The 27,473-nt window shown below is 32.3% G+C and overlaps 2 pseudogenes; both read left to right on the top strand.

Moving 5' to 3' along the window:
* Positions 1-4,914: 4,914 nt before the first annotated feature.
* Positions 4,915-6,905, top strand: LOC143583600 (uncharacterized; annotated as a pseudogene).
* A 16,351-nt stretch (positions 6,906-23,256) lies between these two features.
* Positions 23,257-25,251, top strand: LOC143583604 (uncharacterized; annotated as a pseudogene).
* Positions 25,252-27,473: the final 2,222 nt, after the last annotated feature.

Here is a 27,473-nt window from a genome sequence, read left to right as displayed (position 1 = left end):
CATTGCCGTTTATTATTTACAACCTAAACTGATTTTAATAAAATCAGATAACAATGAAAATAAAGATAAAAATGTTAGAGGAAACAATAACCGAAAGAAAATATAACGTTGTCGGAAATACATATATCAAAAATCAGAAATTTATTATTAAATATAAACTTACCGGAAAACGATTAATACAAATCTAGATCTATATTAGCCGGAATATATGAGAGGAAAGAAAATATAAAACTTCAAATAAATATAAAACAACCATTGTTATAGGTATAACACATAACCGGAAAAACTTAACGGAAAAACTAACCGGAAAAACTTATCGAAAAAACGTAAATACGTCCATATATTAGCTTCATTGCCGTTTTTGATTTACAACTTAAACTGATTTTAATAAAATCAGTTAACAATGAAAATAAAGATAAAAAGTTTAGAGGAAACAATAACCGGAATAAAATATAATGTTGCCGGAAATACATATATCAACAATCGGAAGTTTATTATAAAATATAAACTTACCGGAGAACGATTAATACAAATCTAGATCTAGAGTAGTCGGAATATATGAGAGGGTGAAAGGAGATCCGGCTAATAGAGAAAGAGAGAAAAATATGTTTAGGATAAAAAATATGAATTGTTAATGTTTAAATATAAGGTGATTGTATTAAGAGGACACGTGACAGCATAATAGACAATCTGAAAATGGAAACTTAGTGACTGGGATGTATATGTGGACAGACTAGTAGAAGGACATGTGAACAATTGGTTTTGCTTTAATAGTATTTAAAGATTATTATTAGTTTTGCATATTATAATATAACTATTATTATATTAGAATTACTATTATATTTAAATTTTGAAAAGTTAACATTTCAAAACGTACGTGTGTGATTCAACGTTTTTAAGAGTATGTTTGTTTGGTTATATAATCTAGTTGTAAGGCTTGGGTCTTAAAAAACTAGTTATTGTGAATAATAATATTATTAATTATTATTATTCAACGTTTTTACGAGTATGTTTATTAGTATTATTTACTAATAATAATATTCACTAATGATAACAATTATTATCTTTGATGAATAATTATAATAATAATAATAAAAAAGTAAAGAATCATGTCATTTTTATATGGTAACCAAACATGACAATGAAATGGTATTATTTATTTTATTCATTTGTCCGTTCCATTATCACGTTCATTCCATTCCTTTATTTATTTTATTAACTCATACCAAACAGACTCTTAGTATTTCATATGCGAATTTAATAAAAACTTTTAAGTAAACCAACTTCTTTTATATTTCTTGGGTACCATGCAAATGTGTGTTAAAAATATTATATATATTTTTAGAGTTGCTCAAAACGCAGGAGTGTGACATGAGACATTCAACTTTAATACATATATTTGCTATCCCACCAGCTAATTTCCCACCAATTTAATTAATTTCTTTTCCGTGTCACCACACACCTTACTCCACAATTAAATATGCCAGTCAAATTATCGAAACATATATGTGATTCAAGCCACTATGTGTGATGACGGATTCAAACAACGGATATGATTGGCCTTAAATATACTTCTTGATTCAAACAACGGATTCAAACAACGGATTCAAACAACGGCCTTAAATATACTTCAGAAATTTATTATTAAATATAAACTTACCGGAAAACGATTAATACAAATCTAGATCTATATTAGCCGGAATATATGAGAGGAAAGAAAATATAAAACTTCAAATAAATATAAAACAACCATTGTTATAGGTATAACACATAACCGGAAAAACTTAACGGAAAAACTAACCGGAAAAACTTAACGGAAAAACTAACCGGAAAAACTTATCGAAAAAACGTAAATACGTCCACATATTAGCTTCATTGCCGTTTATTATTTACAACTTAAACTGATTTTAATAAAATCAGTTAACAATGAAAATAAAGATAAAAAGTTTAGAGGAAACAATAACCGGAAGAAAATATAATGTTGCCGGAAATACATATATCAACAATCGGAAGTTTATTATAAAATATAAACTTACCGGAAAACGATTAATACAAATCTAGATCTAGAGTAGTCGGAATATATGAGAGGGTGAAAGGAGATCCGGCTAATAGAGAAAGAGAGAAAAATATGTTTAGGGTAAAAAATATGAATTGTTAATGTTTAAGTATAAGGTGATTGTATTAAGAGGACACGTGGCAGCATAATAGACAATCTGAAAATGGAAACTTAGTGACTGGGATGTATATGTGGACAGACTAGTAGAAGGACATGTGAACAATTGGTTTTGCTTTAATAGTATTTAAAGATTATTATTAGTTTGCATATTATAATATAACTATTATTATATTAGAATTACTATTATATTTAAATTTTGAAAAGTTAACATTTCACAACGTACATGTGTGATTCAACGTTTTTAAGAGTATGTTTGTTTGGTTATATAATCTAGTTGTAAGGCGTGGGTCTTAAAAAACTAGTTATTGTGAATAATAATATTATTAATTATTATTATTCAACGTTTTTACGAGTATGTTTATTAGTATTATTTACTAATAATAATATTCACTAATGATAATAATTATTATCATTGGTGAATAATTATAATAATAATAAAAAAGTAAAGAATCATGTCATTTTTATATGGTAACCAAACATGACAATGAAATGGTATTATTTATTTTATTCATTTGTCCGTTCCATTATCACGTTCATTCCATTCCTTTATTTATTTTTTTAACTCATACCAAACAGACTCTTAGTATATCATATGCGAATTTAATAAAAACTTTTAAGTAAACCAACTTCTTTTATATTTCTTGGGTACCATGCAAATGTGTGTTAAAAATATTATATATATTTTTAGAGTTGCTCAAAACGTAGGAGTGTGACATGAGACATTCAACTTTAATACATATATTTGCTATCCCACCAGCTAATTTCCCACCAATTTAATTAATTTCTTTTCCAAGTCACCACACACCTTACTCCACAATTAAATATGCCAGTCAAATTATCGAAACATATATGTGATTCAAGCCACTATGTATGATGACGGATTCAAACAACGGATTTGATTGGCCTTAAATATACTTCTTAGATACTTAATTTAATTTTATATTATGTTTATATTAATACTTTTATAACTCGGAGCAATTTTTCATTTTCCTTCTCTTTATTTAGTGACGCTTCCAAAGTTTTAAACTCTTACCTTTTTAGTTTCTCAACTCATCATAAGTTTTGTAATAAAATAAAAGGATTCAATTACAATAGAGAGATAGATAATTGAGCAACAAGTTGTGCCGTTATCTCTTTTTTAATACCAAAACCGATCATACTGAAAATAAAGTAATCATTCTTCGGCGTAGATGAGTTATTGTGAACGACTCGTTGAATTCTTTTCAGAAACGTAACATCATCGGGAGCAAGAGACCCAAATGTATCAAAAGCAAAATGAATGAAGGCTTGTTGATTCTTGATACAAGTCTTCTAGTGCTTAGCAATTTTCTTGATTCTGTCTTTAACATGGTCTGCCTAGCAACAAATTCGGTGTCCCTAAGCCCAACAAGAGGGGTCTCTCCAGTAAGGTCCCCCACAAACATGCTTTCTCCACCCATCCAAACTCAAGAATGTCCACTAGTCAGAAAGTAGATCGTTGGTAAAACCCAACCGTTATCGATCCCGGTCGTTGATGTGGTCAGTCCACGTGAATTCGGTTGGTTTTCAGAACGTTCGTTACTATACCGGAACTAATAAAATTCTGCATTTGGTTGGTTTTCGTTTACGTTTGCTATGGTACTAGAGCTTAAACAAAACACAGTGAGTTTACGCGAATCTGATCGGTTTCTGTCATTTTGTTACGATACGATAACCAAAACAAAACATACACAAAATTAGTTTTTGATCGATTTTTGTTACGTATGTTACGGACTTGAACTAAAACAAGTAAAACAAAACAAATACCACCAATAAGGTGCCGCAAAATGGCACAATAGGAACTTTACGACACCAAAGTTCCAAATTATTATGTATCTACATTTCATGAATGTTAATTAGAAACTCTTTTACTTACCGCATGAGTTTTTATGAAAATTTTAGAAAGTAAACACCTAAGACCAAAGCTGTGACATGCATGGCAAAAACAAAATGAAATTCAAATTTAAATATGTTGGCATTTAAATATACTTATGACCAAAGTAATAACATTCGAACGAACCAAAAATGAAGATGCCTTTTTAGTGCTTTTAAGAACAAGCAAACTGAAAAAAGTGTATTCTTGTTGATTAATAATCCCCATGAAAAGATAAACTTGCTTTGTAAGTAAGCTCAATTTTCTTATCACTATATATAAACATCACAATATCTCTAGCCTTTCATTAACCCTAGAAACACACCATGAATCAAAGAACTTCCCTGGAGAGCCAAGGAAGTGTTCATCTCCCAATACATGAACTTTCACCCCAAAGATTCACTAAATTCCACAGAAAAAACACTACCATTTTTGAACCACAAACTAGTACCCAAACAACACATAGCAGCAACACAATACCATTTTCAAGGCAAAAGCAACTAGCCACAAGAGCACCAGAAAAGAAACTAACCCTCTTCGCTCTAAGGCTCGCTATTCGTGAAAATACAGCAACCGGGCTAGGAACCCTAGGGTTTATCTGGGCCACGGTGGTTCTGTTAGGCGGGTTCGCTATAAGCATTGACAAAATAGACTTCTGGTTAGTAACTATTATTCTTTTGGTAGAAAGTACCCGGATTTTTAGCAGGAGTCATGAGCTGGAATGGCAACACCAGGCTACATGGTCACTCACCGACGTTGGAGTCAGTAGTTTTCACCCTATAACGTCGAGCTCATTGTTTCATCTTCCAACCGATGGTGGAGTTAACAGAAAGACACCATCACGAACATGGATAAGTTCCGATGTTCCTCTTCTGCCATACGGTATTATATATATATTATTAATCAATAATTAATATATATATATATAGGTGTACATTCATAGCTAGAAATTATTTTTTGAAATAAAGTGTTGGTGTTTAATTAGAAAAGAGTTCAAATAAAAATAAATAGTTTTCTAGTGTTGCTTTAACCGGCATTAGTAAAAAGCAAAACGCACATCGCGTCGCAGGAATCCCAGGAGCTATGGAATCAATATCATCATTATTACATGTCAATCCGAACTCCGGTGACAAAACTGAACTCATAAGAGATCATGGAGACTATGATTTTTGGGCGTTTAATCAGCTAGCACTTCTAATCCTCAAGAAATTAGCTCGTGATCATGATAATTGTGGAAAGATTGGCAACACAAGAGGGTTGTTACGCAAAATCATCGATTTCATGCATGCAGATGAACGGTTGTTAAAAGATAAACGCGCCACGCAATCCCAAATCTCCACTGTTAAACGATCGTTACAAGTTGTGAAAATGCTAGTAAGCTCCACTGGCGTTACTGGCACACAACTTAGAACAGAAGTTTCGGAATTGGTGTTCACAATAAGTTACATTCGGGTGAGAATTATCCTAGGTTACAAAAACTTGGGATCGATATTTTAACGTGTTTAGCGTTGGAACATGACGCGACTGAACGAATTGGTGGGACTGGAGGTGTATTAAAAGAATTGTTTAATATTTTCTTTAGAGAAGAAGTTCTTGAAACTCAAAATGATGTGAGAATTGCAGCTGGTGAGGCACTTGGGATGCTGGCATTCGAAAGCAATCGAAACTGTGAACGTATGCTGAAACTGAATGTCGTGCATAGGCTTTGTTACGCGTTAGAAAGCACGTTGTTACGAGTAAATGCTCCTAGGATTTTGAGGAATTTGTGCATTTATTGTGGGAATGATTTTTTTGAAGAACTGAGATGTATAATAACATCTGCACAGTAAGTAATCTATGAAATATCACCAAGTAGTACCACCCATACATTTTTGTCAAGACACCATAACTAAACCGGACAAATTTAATCTTATTTAACCTTGCCAAAAATGATTCATGTAATCCATTTATCAAAACGAGCTAAAAATATATGTGGGTTATAAACTGTTCGTAAGCAAACTTGAAATCATATAAAAGACTATAACAAAATACTAGAATCCAACATTTACAATTGAAATTTTAAGTTTCAATAATCATAACAATTATTGCTTAGATATATTTAGGTTACACTTCATATTTATAATGTTCTCTTTTTAAATGACCTCTAGAGTCAATAATTTTATTGTTATGTATCTGGGGCATTGTTTTCATCAAGTATATCATAAATCATATAAATATCTATTGTATAGATATATAGGCTAGTCATGTACTCATGTGTAATGGTTAATGCCCCTTAAGAGGTATTTTGCATCACATACTATCACTCATTTCTAGTCAAAAATATGTATAATAGATAATACAGCTCGTTAACTAGTTGTAGTAGTGGACTCATTAATATACACGCAGGTACTTGGAGAAATTATGATCTCCGACGAAATTAAGTTACAAGAAGTGATGGTGGGATTAGCAGCACGTATGTTCAACTTCATGACATATGAAGAAACCAATGCCATGTTCAAAGAAAGCCGAATACATGATGAGGAATTAGCAATTACACTAGTTCAGATTTTAAGGAAATACCCGAACCCGAATGCTAAAACTCCACGAATTCGAAGATATGTCATTGAACTCGCGATCTGGATGATGAAGGACAACGTTACAAATATTCGGACATTCAAGAATTTGGGGATGATGGCAGAACTTGAAGGTGTTACAGAAACAACATCTGAATTAGAAAGCTTCAATATTTTCTCTGGTGCAATTGGATTGAGTAGATGCAAGATTTCAATCCATTCATTAGTTGAAACAGCAACAAAGTTAATGATAGATCAAAGCTAACTAATTAGGTACTTAATGTAAATGGTTTGTGTAATATTGGAAAAATAAAAGCTTCCAAAGCTTGTAAATATTGTTATCATAAGTGCTTGTATTTTAAATTTATTATACTAAGAAAATGATAAGTTATTTGGAGGCCAATAGATCACAACATTGATGCCCTTTCTTGATACGATCGAGTAACCAAACAATTAATAGACATCAAAACTTCAAAGAACATTTAATTAAACAAACAATTTTGTATTATGATTCATCAAGAACTGATGTTTACAAATGATGGCTGGTGATGGTATTTATACCCATCGACGGTTAATTACTTACTAATTACAACGTTTGCCAAACTAATAATTATTATTTACAATTTTGGAGCTAACTTTACCAACAAAGTTTCTAACTAATATATACTAACTAAACTTTAACAAACTAACGAGATTTTTAATGAAATTGGGATTATAAAAAAAAACATTTATATAAGCCCACAATGTGTGACTCATTAGTTTACCATCTATAGGAGGATATGTAACGTTACAGAAATTCTTTTATTTATGAACACTTTAGATTTTACATGATCACTTATTAACAAAAGGCGTAACGGTATTTAATAGTGCAAATATTCATACACATTGTAAAGAGTTCGTGAGGGATCCATTTTGTCATTACCGAATATATAACTTGTAAATTTGTCCAGTTCTATCAATGAATATGATTCGTATTTTTAATTAGAAATAACAAAGTAATCTGATGTATAAATACATATTCTAATTAACCCTCATGGCCTAATAGTAGAAACTAGAGGTGGGCAAATAAAACGGTTAACCTAGCTAACTCGAAAGACGAACCGAAACCGAATCGATTTAAAACCGATTCTGTACAAACTGGTTTGGAACCGATTGAAACCGTAGGTTTGGAACTGGTTTGTAATTTTTTCCACCGAAACCGGTTAACCGAACCGAAACCAGTCAAAACCCGAACCGAAACCGATTGTAACATGATAAGAAACCGGTTTTAACCCGAACCAAAACCAATAATAAATTGGTTTTGACTTTTTTTGACCAAATCTAAACCGGTTTTAAGTTTTAAACCGGTTTATGCACCTCTTGTGTGAAAATGTGGACAATCCATAAACGCGTTTTGATGAAAAGGTTGTTTATAAGTCCATGCGTAGTGGGCGGCAATTAGGGGAGATTTCGCCATGGAACAACCCCCCCCCCGGACGATAATAAAGACAACAACCGGGGGGGGGGGGGTTGTCGCCAGATGGTGTTTGTTTGTTTATTGTTATTACTATATTATATGTGTGTGTTTATTGTACGGTGTGTTTTATTATATCTAATCGTGAAAACATATTTTCTACACTTTATAGGAAAAATCTACTTTTTATTACAACATTGCTCTATATCTATATATCTATATATATACATATAAGAGCTACAACACCATTACACCATTAAACAAAAACCCATATTTTACCGATTAGACGCCACATATAAATCGTCCCATTTTATAATACTTCCAGTACACCTTATCATTGTGAGAGATTATTAGAGATGGGGAGGATTGTGGGACCCATTGTTTGTGTATGGTCTGGATATTTTGCATTGACCATTTTCTATTATGGAATCTTCCGAAACATGCTTATTCTTAAAAGTGACAATATTGCCTGATTTAGTTAACGTATTAATATACACCTCATCATCACCTATGAACTACCATAAGTGCTGGGGTAGCTTTTACTTGACAGCAAAAAGTTTTTGGAGTGAGTAGTAACGAAGATAAGAATGAAGGGTATTTTGAGGACGAAGTAATCTACTACTAGTCTAGCTATTAGTCACATGGCTATATCTTAATGAACAAATTTCACTTCTTATTTATTCAAAATATATGGCTATTAGTGTAGCAAAAAATTTCCATATTTGTTTAAAGTTGAAGGTTTGAATATCTTCTTCTTTCCTATGAGCTTTATAACTTGCCGACCAATAAAGGAAAATTGTGTCGCAAGAGCTTATTTTGCAAATTACTAGTAGCCATTTGATCTTTTGAACGCTACCATACCACAATCGAAGTGCGACCTAAACTTGAAAACCCATCGAAAGAGGATAAACCGCCTCGATCGAAAGATAGCTCTTTTGAAGTGGTTTTCAAGTTAACTTCAAAAGAGGATTAGAGCGACCACAAACATCCACAAGCCGTCAAATCATTTTCACATAACTTAAAAAAAAACACAGTTTTCTTCTACAACAAACCTACACAAACTTAGTAAGATACCCGCGCAATGCAGGGGATTCTGGAAACAACTTGATATACAACAATATAAGGAAAACATAAAAACTATCCAATATGCATGTTTGAAAGTTTTGATATCTTTTTAAAATATAGAAAGAACACATCCATTTAATTAATTCTTCATCCTCAATGTCATAAACCTTAAAAAGAGAGTCAACCATCTCAAGTTTTGAAGACGGGGTACGAATAGCAAGCCAATCCCTTTTTGCACCATCACTCTTCAGGTCAAGTTTTAGACCATTTTCGGTTATTACATGGAGATTTTCAAGGCGAATCATTTTTAGTATTCCCAAAAGAAAAAACTTTTAAAGTAACCGAAGTATAATGGTTCTCGTTACAAAATTAAAAATATAATTCAACAAAATTATAAAAATTATGGCAACACATATATGCTTATGTATTTCTCTTTATAAAACATCAAAAAAATTATGATTTTTGAAAATATCAGATAAGTCAAATGACATAACATAATTTTTTAAAGATCATAGACTAAGAATCAACGCAACAACAGTCAACAAGACTGCAATACATCAATAAAGACTCAAAATCCAAAAGTTTACTCACAACAAACGTAAAACTCAATAGATCCCAATTAGCGTAAAACTTCCTACCATTTGGGCACCAAAATATGATGCAAAACTCTTAACAAATTAATGAACCATTGATTGTGGAACCTTTAGATTTGGTAGCGACTGTTGAAAAAGATGAGGAAGTTAAAGGTAAACTTGATTTGTCTGTTGGGGATGATTATGAGGATCTGGATGATGATGATGACACTGGTGGTGGAACTGGTTTGTTGATAAGTTCCAAAGGTAGCAAAACTCGTGGTGACGATGTTCGAGAAAGTCAAAAGTCTGGTGACCATATACCACATGATAGTACTGGTGTCAAGTGTGCTGAAAATACTGAGGTCTATGTTGTTGATCCGATTGGAACAACAATGTTTCAAATGAAAGGGGTGCGGTTTATGATGCTGAAGAGGGAGATATTATTCTGACTAGAGCTGATCTGGAAAAAATGTTTGATGTAACTAAGGATGAATTTAATTTTAATTTTGAACGTGATATGGGTGGAGTTTATGATGATAAACATGATTTCATGCCTTCTGAAGATTATGTATTGGAAGAGGTGTTGGAAAAATAACTTGTTAGATATGTTACACCATATAATCGGGAGTTTGGAGAAATCAGTGAAGATTTTGATGAAGAGATTGAAATGATAAGTCAGGAATTTGACGAATCTAGTAAAACCAATTGAAGATGATGTTACAAGTAAGAGAAAGAATGATTGGTTCAAAGATCATCAAGTTGAACCAGAGAAGCAATGTCTCAGACCAGTCAAGTACTACAAAAACACAAAAAAAACACTGCTTTGGGAAAGTGTATAAGTATTGCTTATTTGAAGAAGATCCGAAAGATTGCTGTGAAGAGGCAGTTTGGGATGCAGTACTTTGAAAGTTTGATCGAATTGAAGTCGTTACCATGGCATGATGTGTTCGACATATGTCAAAAGAATTTGTTATACACTCCGAAGAAAGGGTATATTACAGAGATATGGACTTTATAGTTCGTCAATCCAAGTGTGGATTCAAGAGTTGGACTCCATAGAAACCTAAGCTTCATCTTTCTCGAGTTAAGAAGGATACTGAAATAGGGGATTTTGTCTAAACTTTGAGATATTCGAGACCTGATTCTTTGAAGGTCAAACCGTTGTATCCAGTGGAGCAGAATTTTCATAAATACTTTTTATGGTGGTACTACGATGAATCAACGGGGGATGCTGTGATCAACCTGGACAAAGGAAACAAGAGATACGATGTTATTGTTGTTCTAGATCCAATGTGGTTGATAAATTGTTGTGAGAAAGATATTGAAGTGCTTCAGACTCACAAAATTCAAGTGTATTATGATAAGGGTGAGGTGCAGGCTGAACAATTCCAGCGCGTTGTAAATGTTTGTTATGTTAACAAAGTTCATTGTGGAAGAGTCTGGGAAAAAAGTTTGGATTACTGTTGGGAAGGAATAAGATAGGAAGGAAGTTGAGCTCGAAGCAAAACGTAAAGATAATTTGACAAGAGCTTTGTGGAACAGGTTTAATTTTATGCATGTCGGTGTTTCAAGGCCTACACGTCAAGGAGGTTCTACAAAACCTTCATTTGAAGAAGCACGTAAAGAATACAGGGCAAGAGTTTTTGCAGTTTATGACTAAAGAAAATCAAGATCTAGCTATATTCAGGGGTGGGGTTGTTAATACATAATGTCTAGTGCTAGGATCTTATACTTTGTATATGAAATAGGCTGAAAATGTAAAGTGGACGTATATGTTATATCCTAGCTGATATGTACTTATACGGCGGATATGACATATCTGCCGGATAAGTCATTTACGCCCGGATAACTATGTCTATAAATATAGGACATATCCGTCCAATCTTAGTTAGTAGTTCATTCTTGTACTGATCTTGATCTGATATATCATTGTACTGATTTATTTGAAGTGAATATAAAGTATATTAGAAAGTGAAATCTTCTAGCGTTCTTTATCTCATAATGTTTTCCGCTCATTATGTTACATGTAAATTGTAAAACTTGGTGTTTCGATCTGTACACGTTCAAGTACTTTTACATTATAGTTCTTAAACTTTAAAAAAAATCACGCAACAAAAAATCATTACAAATTTTCTTAAAGACATAAGAAAACACGCCAATTATCATAACATATAAAAACTAAACTCATGGAAAATGGATGCCGGTCTTCAAGCTTGGATAATCATTCATTTCTCATGCATGGTAACCTAATGTGCACAAAAGTCAGACTTGTGCGCACCGAGTGAGTTTTTGCTTATCATTACATAAGAGTTATTATATACAAATGCAACAACAACATACGTGTCGAAGCACAAAACATAACCTTTCCTTTACCGGGTCTAAAGCAAGTCATTATAATTAGTCAATCCATTTAACTTAGATGGTCGTGTTATGACAGAAACCACTCACATATGTAATTGCCATTACCGAAACACGTCACAAAGGCGCTTTCCAACATACCCATATAATGGCCTAAAATACGCTCATACAAGGGCCTAACGTACACCCATAAAAGTGCCTAGTGTAACTCCCCACCATGGCGGAATCGCAAGGCGTTCAGTTGTTGGATCCATGAACACATGATTTACAAACAAAACACATAATATTGTCAAAATACAATAACCAAATTATTTCATAGTTTAACATGCGGAGATAGTAATTAATAAACAAAAATCTCATAGCAAATCCACATAATCTCCTTGGATTCCAAAATATCAAGTAAGCACATAGTCCTTAGGCATCACCTAAAAAGTATGCTTGAAAACATCAACAAAAATTACTTGGGGAGTCGGTGGGTTTTGACATGGTAAACAATATTTATTTCTTTTATAAAAATAGCTCATCATGATGTTATGTTATATGAATTAGTACATCTCATTCTAGCATAAGCCCGTAACCTAACTGATTCGTCTCAGCCCCCTCCAACGCATTTCCAGGCCCGTTAGTTCTAACGTTTTATCGCGAAACTTTAGTAAATACACACATAATGACAAATAGCATTCACATTTACATAGTTGGCAATTCTTTGGGTGCTTCCAACACGATTCCTACATAATAATGGTTCCCCATTAAGACTTCTAAAAGCTTTTGTATAACACTACTATAGTGTCATATATACTTCTCACAATCTAGACCATACTAGTTGTAAGTAACATACTTCACTTTATGTGACAATACATTCCTCATAATTTAACCACTTGTAACTTCATATGATGTTAGGTTTTCCCTTAGAAGTTGCCCTAACTTATTATTATGGTTGAAAGTCCATTTCAAGTTACACACTTTATTCTTTAAAAACACTTTAAGCTAGTAAGAGTCGGGGTCCAGATTTGGACAACCCTAACTCTTACTTAACCATTTGGCTTTCTTGCTTTCAAAGGTCATATTATATTACACTTCTTAACTCTTCTTGAAAACGGTTATAGATACACTTGTTGGTCCTTCTTTTGACAAAACATGATATTTTCTTACAAAAATATTCTAGCAACTATTAGGCATCTTTAGGGCACAAAATTCAGCATGTGTTATAGTTTCTAACAATTCAATATGAGGTTTATCTACTCATAGGTTTAGTTCATCTATGCAAGACTTAGGTTTTCCCATATTTTAGTTTAAACATTATCATGAATAGATGCTATTAACAACATATAATATATGTAGGTAAGATTAAAGTTATAGCAATACACAAGACTTCCATCTTTCTCTCTCTAGAAGTGGTTTGATTAACCATCAACCTTAGGGTTTTGATTAACCTTTTCTAGGGTTACATGGCCATTAATCAACAAATGTTGTCATGCACTAACCATAAGATCATTAGCATGTAACATTTAAGTTGTTCCTTCTCATCCTTAATCGATAACCGAACCAGAACCATCCCTTAATTCGGTTACAACACGCTGGCTATATAACACTTTCTAGGCAAGTTTCTTACTCTAAGTGTGAGATTAAACTTATCTATAGACAAGGAACTAATAAGGGTTGAATAACTTCAGAAAATCCACACTCCCCAAGCTCCTCTATTTCTTGTTCCTTAGAGATTTCACTGTCGTAAGTGTAACCCTTCTTTATTCGGTTTTAAGTGTCAAAATGGTGTTAAGTGTTGTGGGTTTGGAGTGACTAAGGGCTGGTATTTATAGAGAGTCTTGATCCATGTAAACACTTCTTATTGATGGACCTATAACATGATCTAAGGGTCCAGAACTCAGCAACACATTTGTGTTTTTCTGCCCTCACAAAACCGTGGGTGGTCATGTGCATAAGTTTGCTTTCTTGACTCCTTAATTGTATATGGTGACTTATTATGGACTTATGGGGTAATATGAAGGTTTTGGGATATCTAAATTGAGTGTGTAAGACACTAATACCTCACTTAGGTTTAGTTTGTTTCTCAAATAGCTGAGAATCCGATTCAGCTTTGTATATTACTCTCATGTCTTGTTTTAGAATAGATTAAATACTCATTTTCTGATTTAGAAGATGCTGGTTAAGAAGGGTGTATTTCCATCTATTTTTTATATTGGTACTGTGAAGTCTCTATCATTGCTTTATGTGTATACTAGGGAAGTGTTCCTGGCAACCATCAGGTTACACGAAAAGGGATGTATTTCAGCTTATATAGTGCAACAAAAAGGTGTGGGAGACTTGTCCTAGAATAGTTTTTTTTATGATTCTTGCACTTACTAATCAGTTCTTGGGGGTTTAGGGGAACCGAGTACAATGGTTACCAGGTAATGTATATGGATAATTTCTTGTCGATTAGGCATTGTGTCTAACTCTCTACTTTCACTCCATAATAAACGTAAATATATTGTGTGCAATTATTTGGTTAATCATCTAGACACCACACCTATAATTGTATTCTCTATAAGTTACATTATATCATACCCTTAAAACTTGGTCTTTGGCTGGCAATTACTAAGGGATTGTCACAATACAAGTCTTATTTATTCTATTCGGCATATGTTGAGTAAGCTATAACACACTAACACAAGAGGTTGCTGGTCCTATCTTGCTTTATTCTTTTGACATAAATTTTATATTTTGTTAACTATTATAATAAATATATTAGAATCAATATAATTTCTAAATCATGAGATACTAGGATTTCATTAGCTAGTAGCTCAGGTTATCACTCTTGTTATCATACGCATTGCGTCACACGATATTATCCTCTCTAAGGCATTTATTGAAGCTTTCACGTATTCAAGTACTTTCTGGCACAGGTTCATGTATTCACTTCTTAATCTTTCAAGATCACAGTCTATTCCTTTTCCACATGATCATTCGACCAATGTGCATTATTCTGATATCAATAATCATAATAAGCATGCACATTAAACACATAATTAACTCTTAATTTCAAAACATTTCATTCCATAAGATCAAATCATCACACAAGAGTTAATCATTAACATACTTAGTAGTTTCAGTTAAATTATAAAGTGAGGGTTATCACACCTAGACTAACTCATAGACTAATTGCTTTAACATATAAACATTTACTCCTTAGTTTTACAGCTAACGCATACCCCTATGCATGCCGGACCAAAACATATAAAGAAAAGGTCTAGAACTCACATGATCGTTGGGACAAATGTCACATGTTTTGTATAAAAATTAAGACGCGAAAACTTGTTACAAAATGCTAGTGTCGTTGACACTGTCGTCGAGTAGTGTCACAAGAATTGTCGCCTAACTTTCATTAGGTATTAATGTTGTTGTGCCACTAATAGGGACACAAGGTAATGTCTCTATAAGCCTGACATGGACATTAGGTAGTGTCTTTACATGTATGACGTGGATACTAGCTAGTGTCGCTGCAAGTCTGATAAGGACATTTGGTCGTGTCATTGAAAGACTAACATGGACACTGGGTAGTGTCTCTCTAGGTGTCTCACCAGCTTTCTTTGGGTGAAAGTGTAGAGTTTCTATTCGAAGATGTAGTGTCACTATTTAAAGGTCTAATGTTGTTGGAAGAACATGGGTCTCCAAACAACATGTTTTTTTTAAACCAAAATTCAAACTTTTTACATCTAAATTGTTTGTTTATCAACCAAATGACTAGATTCATTATTAATGTTCGTAAATACACATAAAGTTTTGATTTTTAGATGAAACCCTAACATTTTATAGAACCGAAAATGAAGAGTATAAAATAGAGGACCCGGGAACGATTCTTACCCGATTCATGTTGTGTAAGCAGTAATAGTGCTCCTATCTTTGATCTTCAGCCCGTAACCAAGCTCGTTTTTAATATGTTGATGACTCTTGCTTTCTCTTTAAGATGAAGAAGATGATGAAATGATGGCTGGCTAATTTTGGTGTAGATTTATATGCTTAATTAACTTTGATTAATTAAACAATGATCCCTTGATTTCCATAAGTAACACTTGGATCTGAAACCATAAAAATATCCACTTTTATTATTGAACACTATTTATTATAAAATTTGGGTCGTTAAAGTTCATGTGTTTTGTTTGCCAATGTTTTCCTCGCCTACGACCATATAAACAATGGATTTGTGTTCAATGCCTTGTATCTTTATTGGAAGCTATGCCAACATCATAGTTATAGATGTCTTGATTGAATATCATATCAAATTCACATTTTCAGAGTTCCACTCCTTTAGTTCCTCCTTCAAATCCTGAATTCAATCCTTACACGTCTTTTTCCATTTGATGATATTTCAACTGTACAATGCCTCCTCTTACTCCTCTTCTTACACAACCCAACACTCCTCATACATCAACAATCACATGTCAATCTTCCCCAAACACTACTCACTCTACATTATATTTCAAAAATATACTTCTCCACCACCCCTTCTCGTCCTCGTCTTCAAATACTCTTCAAAATCAATAACTTTGTATTTTGTATAGTCATTTTGCCAATCTTGTTTTTATTCCTTCAAAAATAACAACTGAGATGACTGGCTTCACTAATTCCAATTTACATCTGTAGTGGTGTAAAGCCATGGCTAAGGAATTTTCAGCACCTGCAAAAATGGTACTTGAACACATGTCTCGTGCTCATAAACTAATGTTATTGATTGTAAGTGGGTATATGGAAGCATCACTCACTACATGGCTCGAACTGTAGCTAAATGAATTCACCAACAACCTAGCATTCACATTACTGAAGCATTCAACCTTGTCGTCAAGTCCAAAACCATTCGAGTGGATCTCTCACTTGTTGTTATAAAGCAATGGCCACTTCGTCAACTTGATTTCTACAAGGGGATCTTGTAAGAACACATGAGTTGAAAACAGTTAGAAGGCTTCATCGATCCCGAACACCCAGATCATGTCTGTTTGTTACACAAGTCACTTGGTGGCCTCAAACAAGCTCCACGCTCTCACCTTCAAGCCTTCATTTATGCTCACTCGCAGGGATCTTCATGTCTTCATGTCTTCTTGAATACTAACTTGGTTGGTTGCCCACACGACCGGTTATTATTTTAGTATTAATTAATAATTAATATTCGTAAATTAAAGTAAGATTACATTACAATTACGGCAAGTATTTTTAGTTTGACAGTCAGTTTTTTGAATATTAAAATGATAACTTATTCTAATAAATGCCAAATCACAAAAATTATAATCAAATCTGTTCTAATTTTACTAATATAACTTATTAATTTAGAAATAATTACAAAAATGAAAATCAAATCGGTTAATTTGAAAACTTCAAAAAATTATGGAAAGATTTTGAAATGAGTTTAAAATTATGGAGAGTATGAAAACCTTTAAAACTTTGTTGAAAGTTGGTCAAATTTCGAATTTAAAAGGAGTTCAAATATGTTAATTAAATTGTATTAAAACCATTAATACAATTTATTGAGTTTGACTATCCTTATTAGTTATTTAAACAAATAAGGATAGTCAAACTTAATAAATTGTATTAATGAGATACTTAAATGTGTAATTTATGTATACTAAGGTACGCCGGAAAAAAAAATATACATTAAGGTATCTACGATATTCATCAATATATTATTTTATCTACTAATAATGAATATAATTGAATATTCAAAAAAGAAATATACATCAATATTAAAAAAATAAATCTTATAAAGTAATGCTCAATCCATGAAAATTAGCTTGTATCAGTCGGGGCATTAACCTGAAATTATAAAGTAGAATAATAATGTTTATATTATGGAAAATTTGATATTTAATTTATAATCGGGAAAATTGAATGTCTTACCGGAAAAAACAATATAATGATAATAACCATGGTATCTCAAATTTAGATTTAGAAGGTAAACTGAAATATTCCGTAAATCGGTAAATAATCTGAAATAATAAAGTTTTGTTATAACATTGATATTATAGAAGATTATAATTATAATTTATAACCGGATAATTTAAATGTGTTTTACCAGAAAAAGGAAATAATGATATTGTCCATGGTTGAAGGTGATTTTTATTTAGAACCTAAAAGAACAACATGTAAAACAAAAAAAAAACAGGAAAGAAAAATATAAAACTTCAAATAAATAAAACAACCATTGTTATAGGTATAACACATAACCGGAAAAACTTAACGGAAAAACTTACCGAAAACACGTAAATATGTCCACATATTAGCTTCATTGCCGTTTATTATTTACAACCTAAACTGATTTTAATAAAATCAGATAACAATGAAAATAAAGATAAAAATGTTAGAGGAAACAATAACCGAAAGAAAATATAACGTTGTCGGAAATACATATATCAAAAATCAGAAATTTATTATTAAATATAAACTTACCGGAAAACGATTAATACAAATCTAGATCTATATTAGCCGGAATATATGAGAGGAAAGAAAATATAAAACTTCAAATAAATATAAAACAACCATTGTTATAGGTATAACACATAACCGGAAAAACTTAACGGAAAAACTAACCGGAAAAACTTATCGAAAAAACGTAAATACGTCCATATATTAGCTTCATTGCCGTTTTTGATTTACAACTTAAACTGATTTTAATAAAATCAGTTAACAATGAAAATAAAGATAAAAAGTTTAGAGGAAACAATAACCGGAATAAAATATAATGTTGCCGGAAATACATATATCAACAATCGGAAGTTTATTATAAAATATAAACTTACCGGAGAACGATTAATACAAATCTAGATCTAGAGTCGTCGGAATATATGAGAGGGTGAAAGGAGATCCGGCTAATAGAGAAAGAGAGAAAAATATGTTTAGGATAAAAAATATGAATTGTTAATGTTTAAATATAAGGTGATTGTATTAAGAGGACACGTGGCAGCATAATAGACAATCTGAAAATGGAAACTTAGTGACTGGGATGTATATGTGGACAGACTAGTAGAAGGACATGTGAACAATTGGTTTTGCTTTAATAGTATTTAAAGATTATTATTAGTTTTGCATATTATAATATAACTATTATTATATTAGAATTACTATTATATTTAAATTTTGAAAAGTTAACATTTCAAAACGTACGTGTGTGATTCAACGTTTTTAAGAGTATGTTTGTTTGGTTATATAATCTAGTTGTAAGGCTTGGGTCTTAAAAAACTAGTTATTGTGAATAATAATATTATTAATTATTATTATTCAACGTTTTTACGAGTATGTTTATTAGTATTATTTACTAATAATAATATTCACTAATGATAACAATTATTATCTTTGATGAATAATTATAATAATAATAATAAAAAAGTAAAGAATCATGTCATTTTTATATGGTAACCAAACATGACAATGAAATGGTATTATTTATTTTATTCATTTGTCCGTTCCATTATCACGTTCATTCCATTCCTTTATTTATTTTATTAACTCATACCAAACAGACTCTTAGTATTTCATATGCGAATTTAATAAAAACTTTTAAGTAAACCAACTTCTTTTATATTTCTTGGGTACCATGCAAATGTGTGTTAAAAATATTATATATATTTTTAGAGTTGCTCAAAACGCAGGAGTGTGACATGAGACATTCAACTTTAATACATATATTTGCTATCCCACCAGCTAATTTCCCACCAATTTAATTAATTTCTTTTCCGTGTCACCACACACCTTACTCCACAATTAAATATGCCAGTCAAATTATCGAAACATATATGTGATTCAAGCCACTATGTGTGATGACGGATTCAAACAACGGATATGATTGGCCTTAAATATACTTCTTGATTCAAACAACGGATTCAAACAACGGATTCAAACAACGGCCTTAAATATACTTCAGAAATTTATTATTAAATATAAACTTACCGGAAAACGATTAATACAAATCTAGATCTATATTAGCCGGAATATATGAGAGGAAAGAAAATATAAAACTTCAAATAAATATAAAACAACCATTGTTATAGGTATAACACATAACCGGAAAAACTTAACGGAAAAACTAACCGGAAAAACTTAACGGAAAAACTAACCGGAAAAACTTATCGAAAAAACGTAAATACGTCCACATATTAGCTTCATTGCCGTTTATTATTTACAACTTAAACTGATTTTAATAAAATCAGTTAACAATGAAAATAAAGATAAAAAGTTTAGAGGAAACAATAACCGGAAGAAAATATAATGTTGCCGGAAATACATATATCAACAATCGGAAGTTTATTATAAAATATAAACTTACCGGAAAACGATTAATACAAATCTAGATCTAGAGTAGTCGGAATATATGAGAGGGTGAAAGGAGATCCGGCTAATAGAGAAAGAGAGAAAAATATGTTTAGGGTAAAAAATATGAATTGTTAATGTTTAAGTATAAGGTGATTGTATTAAGAGGACACGTGGCAGCATAATAGACAATCTGAAAATGGAAACTTAGTGACTGGGATGTATATGTGGACAGACTAGTAGAAGGACATGTGAACAATTGGTTTTGCTTTAATAGTATTTAAAGATTATTATTAGTTTGCATATTATAATATAACTATTATTATATTAGAATTACTATTATATTTAAATTTTGAAAAGTTAACATTTCACAACGTACATGTGTGATTCAACGTTTTTAAGAGTATGTTTGTTTGGTTATATAATCTAGTTGTAAGGCGTGGGTCTTAAAAAACTAGTTATTGTGAATAATAATATTATTAATTATTATTATTCAACGTTTTTACGAGTATGTTTATTAGTATTATTTACTAATAATAATATTCACTAATGATAATAATTATTATCATTGGTGAATAATTATAATAATAATAAAAAAGTAAAGAATCATGTCATTTTTATATGGTAACCAAACATGACAATGAAATGGTATTATTTATTTTATTCATTTGTCCGTTCCATTATCACGTTCATTCCATTCCTTTATTTATTTTTTTAACTCATACCAAACAGACTCTTAGTATATCATATGCGAATTTAATAAAAACTTTTAAGTAAACCAACTTCTTTTATATTTCTTGGGTACCATGCAAATGTGTGTTAAAAATATTATATATATTTTTAGAGTTGCTCAAAACGTAGGAGTGTGACATGAGACATTCAACTTTAATACATATATTTGCTATCCCACCAGCTAATTTCCCACCAATTTAATTAATTTCTTTTCCAAGTCACCACACACCTTACTCCACAATTAAATATGCCAGTCAAATTATCGAAACATATATGTGATTCAAGCCACTATGTATGATGACGGATTCAAACAACGGATTTGATTGGCCTTAAATATACTTCTTAGATACTTAATTTAATTTTATATTATGTTTATATTAATACTTTTATAACTCGGAGCAATTTTTCATTTTCCTTCTCTTTATTTAGTGACGCTTCCAAAGTTTTAAACTCTTACCTTTTTAGTTTCTCAACTCATCATAAGTTTTGTAATAAAATAAAAGGATTCAATTACAATAGAGAGATAGATAATTGAGCAACAAGTTGTGCCGTTATCTCTTTTTTAATACCAAAACCGATCATACTGAAAATAAAGTAATCATTCTTCGGCGTAGATGAGTTATTGTGAACGACTCGTTGAATTCTTTTCAGAAACGTAACATCATCGGGAGCAAGAGACCCAAATGTATCAAAAGCAAAATGAATGAAGGCTTGTTGATTCTTGATACAAGTCTTCTTGTGCTTAGCAATTTTCTTGATTCTGTCTTTAACATGGTCTGCCTAGCAACAAATTCGGTGTCCCTAAGCCCAACAAGAGGGGTCTCTCCAGTAAGGTCCCCCACAAACATGCTTTCTCCACCCATCCAAACTCAAGAATGTCCACTCGTCAGAAAGTAGATCGTTGGTAAAACCCAACCGTTATCGATCCCGGTCGTTGATGTGGTCAGTCCACGTGAATTCGGTTGGTTTTCAGAACGTTCGTTACTATACCGGAACTAATAAAATTCTGCATTTGGTTGGTTTTCGTTTACGTTTGCTATGGTACTAGAGCTTAAACAAAACACAGTGAGTTTACGCGAATCTGATCGGTTTCTGTCATTTTGTTACGATACGATAACCAAAACAAAACATACACAAAATTAGTTTTTGATCGATTTTTGTTACGTATGTTACGGACTTGAACTAAAACAAGTAAAACAAAACAAATACCACCAATAAGGTGCCGCAAAATGGCACAATAGGAACTTTACGACACCAAAGTTCCAAATTATTATGTATCTACATTTCATGAATGTTAATTAGAAACTCTTTTACTTACCGCATGAGTTTTTATGAAAATTTTAGAAAGTAAACACCTAAGACCAAAGCTGTGACATGCATGGCAAAAACAAAATGAAATTCAAATTTAAATATGTTGGCATTTAAATATACTTATGACCAAAGTAATAACATTCGAACGAACCAAAAATGAAGATGCCTTTTTAGTGCTTTTAAGAACAAGCAAACTGAAAAAAGTGTATTCTTGTTGATTAATAATCCCCATGAAAAGATAAACTTGCTTTGTAAGTAAGCTCAATTTTCTTATCACTATATATAAACATCACAATATCTCTAGCCTTTCATTAACCCTAGAAACACACCATGAATCAAAGAACTTCCCTGGAGAGCCAAGGAAGTGTTCATCTCCCAATACATGAACTTTCACCCCAAAGATTCACTAAATTCCACAGAAAAAACACTACCATTTTTGAACCACAAACTAGTACCCAAACAACACATAGCAGCAACACAATACCATTTTCAAGGCAAAAGCAACTAGCCACAAGAGCACCAGAAAAGAAACTAACCCTCTTCGCTCTAAGGCTCGCTATTCGTGAAAATACAGCAACCGGGCTAGGAACCCTAGGGTTTATCTGGGCCACGGTGGTTCTGTTAGGCGGGTTCGCTATAAGCATTGACAAAATAGACTTCTGGTTAGTAACTATTATTCTTTTGGTAGAAAGTACCCGGATTTTTAGCAGGAGTCATGAGCTGGAATGGCAACACCAGGCTACATGGTCACTCACCGACGTTGGAGTCAGTAGTTTTCACCCTATAACGTCGAGCTCATTGTTTCATCTTCCAACCGATGGTGGAGTTAACAGAAAGACACCATCACGAACATGGATAAGTTCCGATGTTCCTCTTCTGCCATACGGTATTATATATATATTATTAATCAATAATTAATATATATATATATATATAGGTGTACATTCATAGCTAGAAATTATTTTTTGAAATAAAGTGTTGGTGTTTAATTAGAAAAGAGTTCAAATAAAAATAAATAGTTTTCTAGTGTTGCTTTAACCGGCATTAGTAAAAAGCAAAACGCACATCGCGTCGCAGGAATCCCAGGAGCTATGGAATCAATATCATCATTATTACATGTCAATCCGAACTCCGGTGACAAAACTGAACTCATAAGAGATCATGGAGACTATGATTTTTGGGCGTTTAATCAGCTAGCACTTCTAATCCTCAAGAAATTAGCTCGTGATCATGATAATTGTGGAAAGATTGGCAACACAAGAGGGTTGTTACGCAAAATCATCGATTTCATGCATGCAGATGAACGGTTGTTAAAAGATAAACGCGCCACGCAATCCCAAATCTCCACTGTTAAACGATCGTTACAAGTTGTGAAAATGCTAGTAAGCTCCACTGGCGTTACTGGCACACAACTTAGAACAGAAGTTTCGGAATTGGTGTTCACAATAAGTTACATTCGGGTGAGAATTATCCTAGGTTACAAAAACTTGGGATCGATATTTTAACGTGTTTAGCGTTGGAACATGACGCGACTGAACGAATTGGTGGGACTGGAGGTGTATTAAAAGAATTGTTTAATATTTTCTTTAGAGAAGAAGTTCTTGAAACTCAAAATGATGTGAGAATTGCAGCTGGTGAGGCACTTGGGATGCTGGCATTCGAAAGCAATCGAAACTGTGAACGTATGCTGAAACTGAATGTCGTGCATAGGCTTTGTTACGCGTTAGAAAGCACGTTGTTACGAGTAAATGCTCCTAGGATTTTGAGGAATTTGTGCATTTATTGTGGGAATGATTTTTTTGAAGAACTGAGATGTATAATAACATCTGCACAGTAAGTAATCTATGAAATATCACCAAGTAGTACCACCCATACATTTTTGTCAAGACACCATAACTAAACCGGACAAATTTAATCTTATTTAACCTTGCCAAAAATGATTCATGTAATCCATTTATCAAAACGAGCTAAAAATATATGTGGGTTATAAACTGTTCGTAAGCAAACTTGAAATCATATAAAAGACTATAACAAAATACTAGAATCCAACATTTACAATTGAAATTTTAAGTTTCAATAATCATAACAATTATTGCTTAGATATATTTAGGTTACACTTCATATTTATAATGTTCTCTTTTTAAATGACCTCTAGAGTCAATAATTTTATTGTTATGTATCTGGGGCATTGTTTTCATCAAGTATATCATAAATCATATAAATATCTATTGTATAGATATATAGGCTAGTCATGTACTCATGTGTAATGGTTAATGCCCCTTAAGAGGTATTTTGCATCACATACTATCACTCATTTCTAGTCAAAAATATGTATAATAGATAATACAGCTCGTTAACTAGTTGTAGTAGTGGACTCATTAATATACACGCAGGTACTTGGAGAAATTATGATCTCCGACGAAATTAAGTTACAAGAAGTGATGGTGGGATTAGCAGCACGTATGTTCAACTTCATGACATATGAAGAAACCAATGCCATGTTCAAAGAAAGCCGAATACATGATGAGGAATTAGCAATTACACTAGTTCAGATTTTAAGGAAATACCCGAACCCGAATGCTAAAACTCCACGAATTCGAAGATATGTCATTGAACTCGCGATCTGGATGATGAAGGACAACGTTACAAATATTCGGACATTCAAGAATTTGGGGATGATGGCAGAACTTGAAGGTGTTACAGAAACAACATCTGAATTAGAAAGCTTCAATATTTTCTCTGGTGCAATTGGATTGAGTAGATGCAAGATTTCAATCCATTCATTAGTTGAAACAGCAACAAAGTTAATGATAGATCAAAGCTAACTAATTAGGTACTTAATGTAAATGGTTTGTGTAATATTGGAAAAATAAAAGCTTCCAAAGCTTGTAAATATTGTTATCATAAGTGCTTGTATTTTAAATTTATTATACTAAGAAAATGATAAGTTATTTGGAGGCCAATAGATCACAACATTGATGCCCTTTCTTGATACGATCGAGTAACCAAACAATTAATAGACATCAAAACTTCAAAGAACATTTAATTAAACAAACAATTTTGTATTATGATTCATCAAGAACTGATGTTTACAAATGATGGCTGGTGATGGTATTTATACCCATCGACGGTTAATTACTTACTAATTACAACGTTTGCCAAACTAATAATTATTATTTACAATTTTGGAGCTAACTTTACCAACAAAGTTTCTAACTAATATATACTAACTAAACTTTAACAAACTAACGAGATTTTTAATGAAATTGGGATTATAAAAAAAAACATTTATATAAGCCCACAATGTGTGACTCATTAGTTTACCATCTATAGGAGGATATGTAACGTTACAGAAATTCTTTTATTTATGAACACTTTAGATTTTACATGATCACTTATTAACAAAAGGCGTAACGGTATTTAATAGTGCAAATATTCATACACATTGTAAAGAGTTCGTGAGGGATCCATTTTGTCATTACCGAATATATAACTTGTAAATTTGTCCAGTTCTATCAATGAATATGATTCGTATTTTTAATTAGAAATAACAAAGTAATCTGATGTATAAATACATATTCTAATTAACCCTCATGGCCTAATAGTAGAAACTAGAGGTGGGCAAATAAAACGGTTAACCTAGCTAACTCGAAAGACGAACCGAAACCGAATCGATTTAAAACCGATTCTGTACAAACTGGTTTGGAACCGATTGAAACCGTAGGTTTGGAACTGGTTTGTAATTTTTTCCACCGAAACCGGTTAACCGAACCGAAACCAGTCAAAACCCGAACCGAAACCGATTGTAACATGATAAGAAACCGGTTTTAACCCGAACCAAAACCAATAATAAATTGGTTTTGACTTTTTTTGACCAAATCTAAACCGGTTTTAAGTTTTAAACCGGTTTATGCACCTCTTGTGTGAAAATGTGGACAATCCATAAACGCGTTTTGATGAAAAGGTTGTTTATAAGTCCATGCGTAGTGGGCGGCAATTAGGGGAGATTTCGCCATGGAACAACCCCCCCCCCCGGACGATAATAAAGACAACAACCGGGGGGGGGGGGTTGTCGCCAGATGGTGTTTGTTTGTTTATTGTTATTACTATATTATATGTGTGTGTTTATTGTACGGTGTGTTTTATTATATCTAATCGTGAAAACATATTTTCTACACTTTATAGGAAAAATCTACTTTTTATTACAACATTGCTCTATATCTATATATCTATATATATACATATAAGAGCTACAACACCATTACACCATTAAACAAAAACCCATATTTTACCGATTAGACGCCACATATAAATCGTCCCATTTTATAATACTTCCAGTACACCTTATCATTGTGAGAGATTATTAGAGATGGGGAGGATTGTGGGACCCATTGTTTGTGTATGGTCTGGATATTTTGCATTGACCATTTTCTATTATGGAATCTTCCGAAACATGCTTATTCTTAAAAGTGACAATATTGCCTGATTTAGTTAACGTATTAATATACACCTCATCATCACCTATGAACTACCATAAGTGCTGGGGTAGCTTTTACTTGACAGCAAAAAGTTTTTGGAGTGAGTAGTAACGAAGATAAGAATGAAGGGTATTTTGAGGACGAAGTAATCTACTACTAGTCTAGCTATTAGTCACATGGCTATATCTTAATGAACAAATTTCACTTCTTATTTATTCAAAATATATGGCTATTAGTGTAGCAAAAAATTTCCATATTTGTTTAAAGTTGAAGGTTTGAATATCTTCTTCTTTCCTATGAGCTTTATAACTTGCCGACCAATAAAGGAAAATTGTGTCGCAAGAGCTTATTTTGCAAATTACTAGTAGCCATTTGATCTTTTGAACGCTACCATACCACAATCGAAGTGCGACCTAAACTTGAAAACCCATCGAAAGAGGATAAACCGCCTCGATCGAAAGATAGCTCTTTTGAAGTGGTTTTCAAGTTAACTTCAAAAGAGGATTAGAGCGACCACAAACATCCACAAGCCGTCAAATCATTTTCACATAACTTAAAAAAAAACACAGTTTTCTTCTACAACAAACCTA

Source organism: Bidens hawaiensis, unplaced genomic scaffold, assembly GCF_021521415.1.
Source record: "Bidens hawaiensis isolate Kalapana, Puna unplaced genomic scaffold, B.hawaiensis_p1.1 tig00032463_1, whole genome shotgun sequence".
In the NCBI taxonomy this organism is placed as follows: domain Eukaryota; kingdom Viridiplantae; phylum Streptophyta; class Magnoliopsida; order Asterales; family Asteraceae; genus Bidens; species Bidens hawaiensis.
Note: the sequence above shows the minus strand (reverse complement) of the source record. Positions and strands in the feature narration are given on the sequence as shown.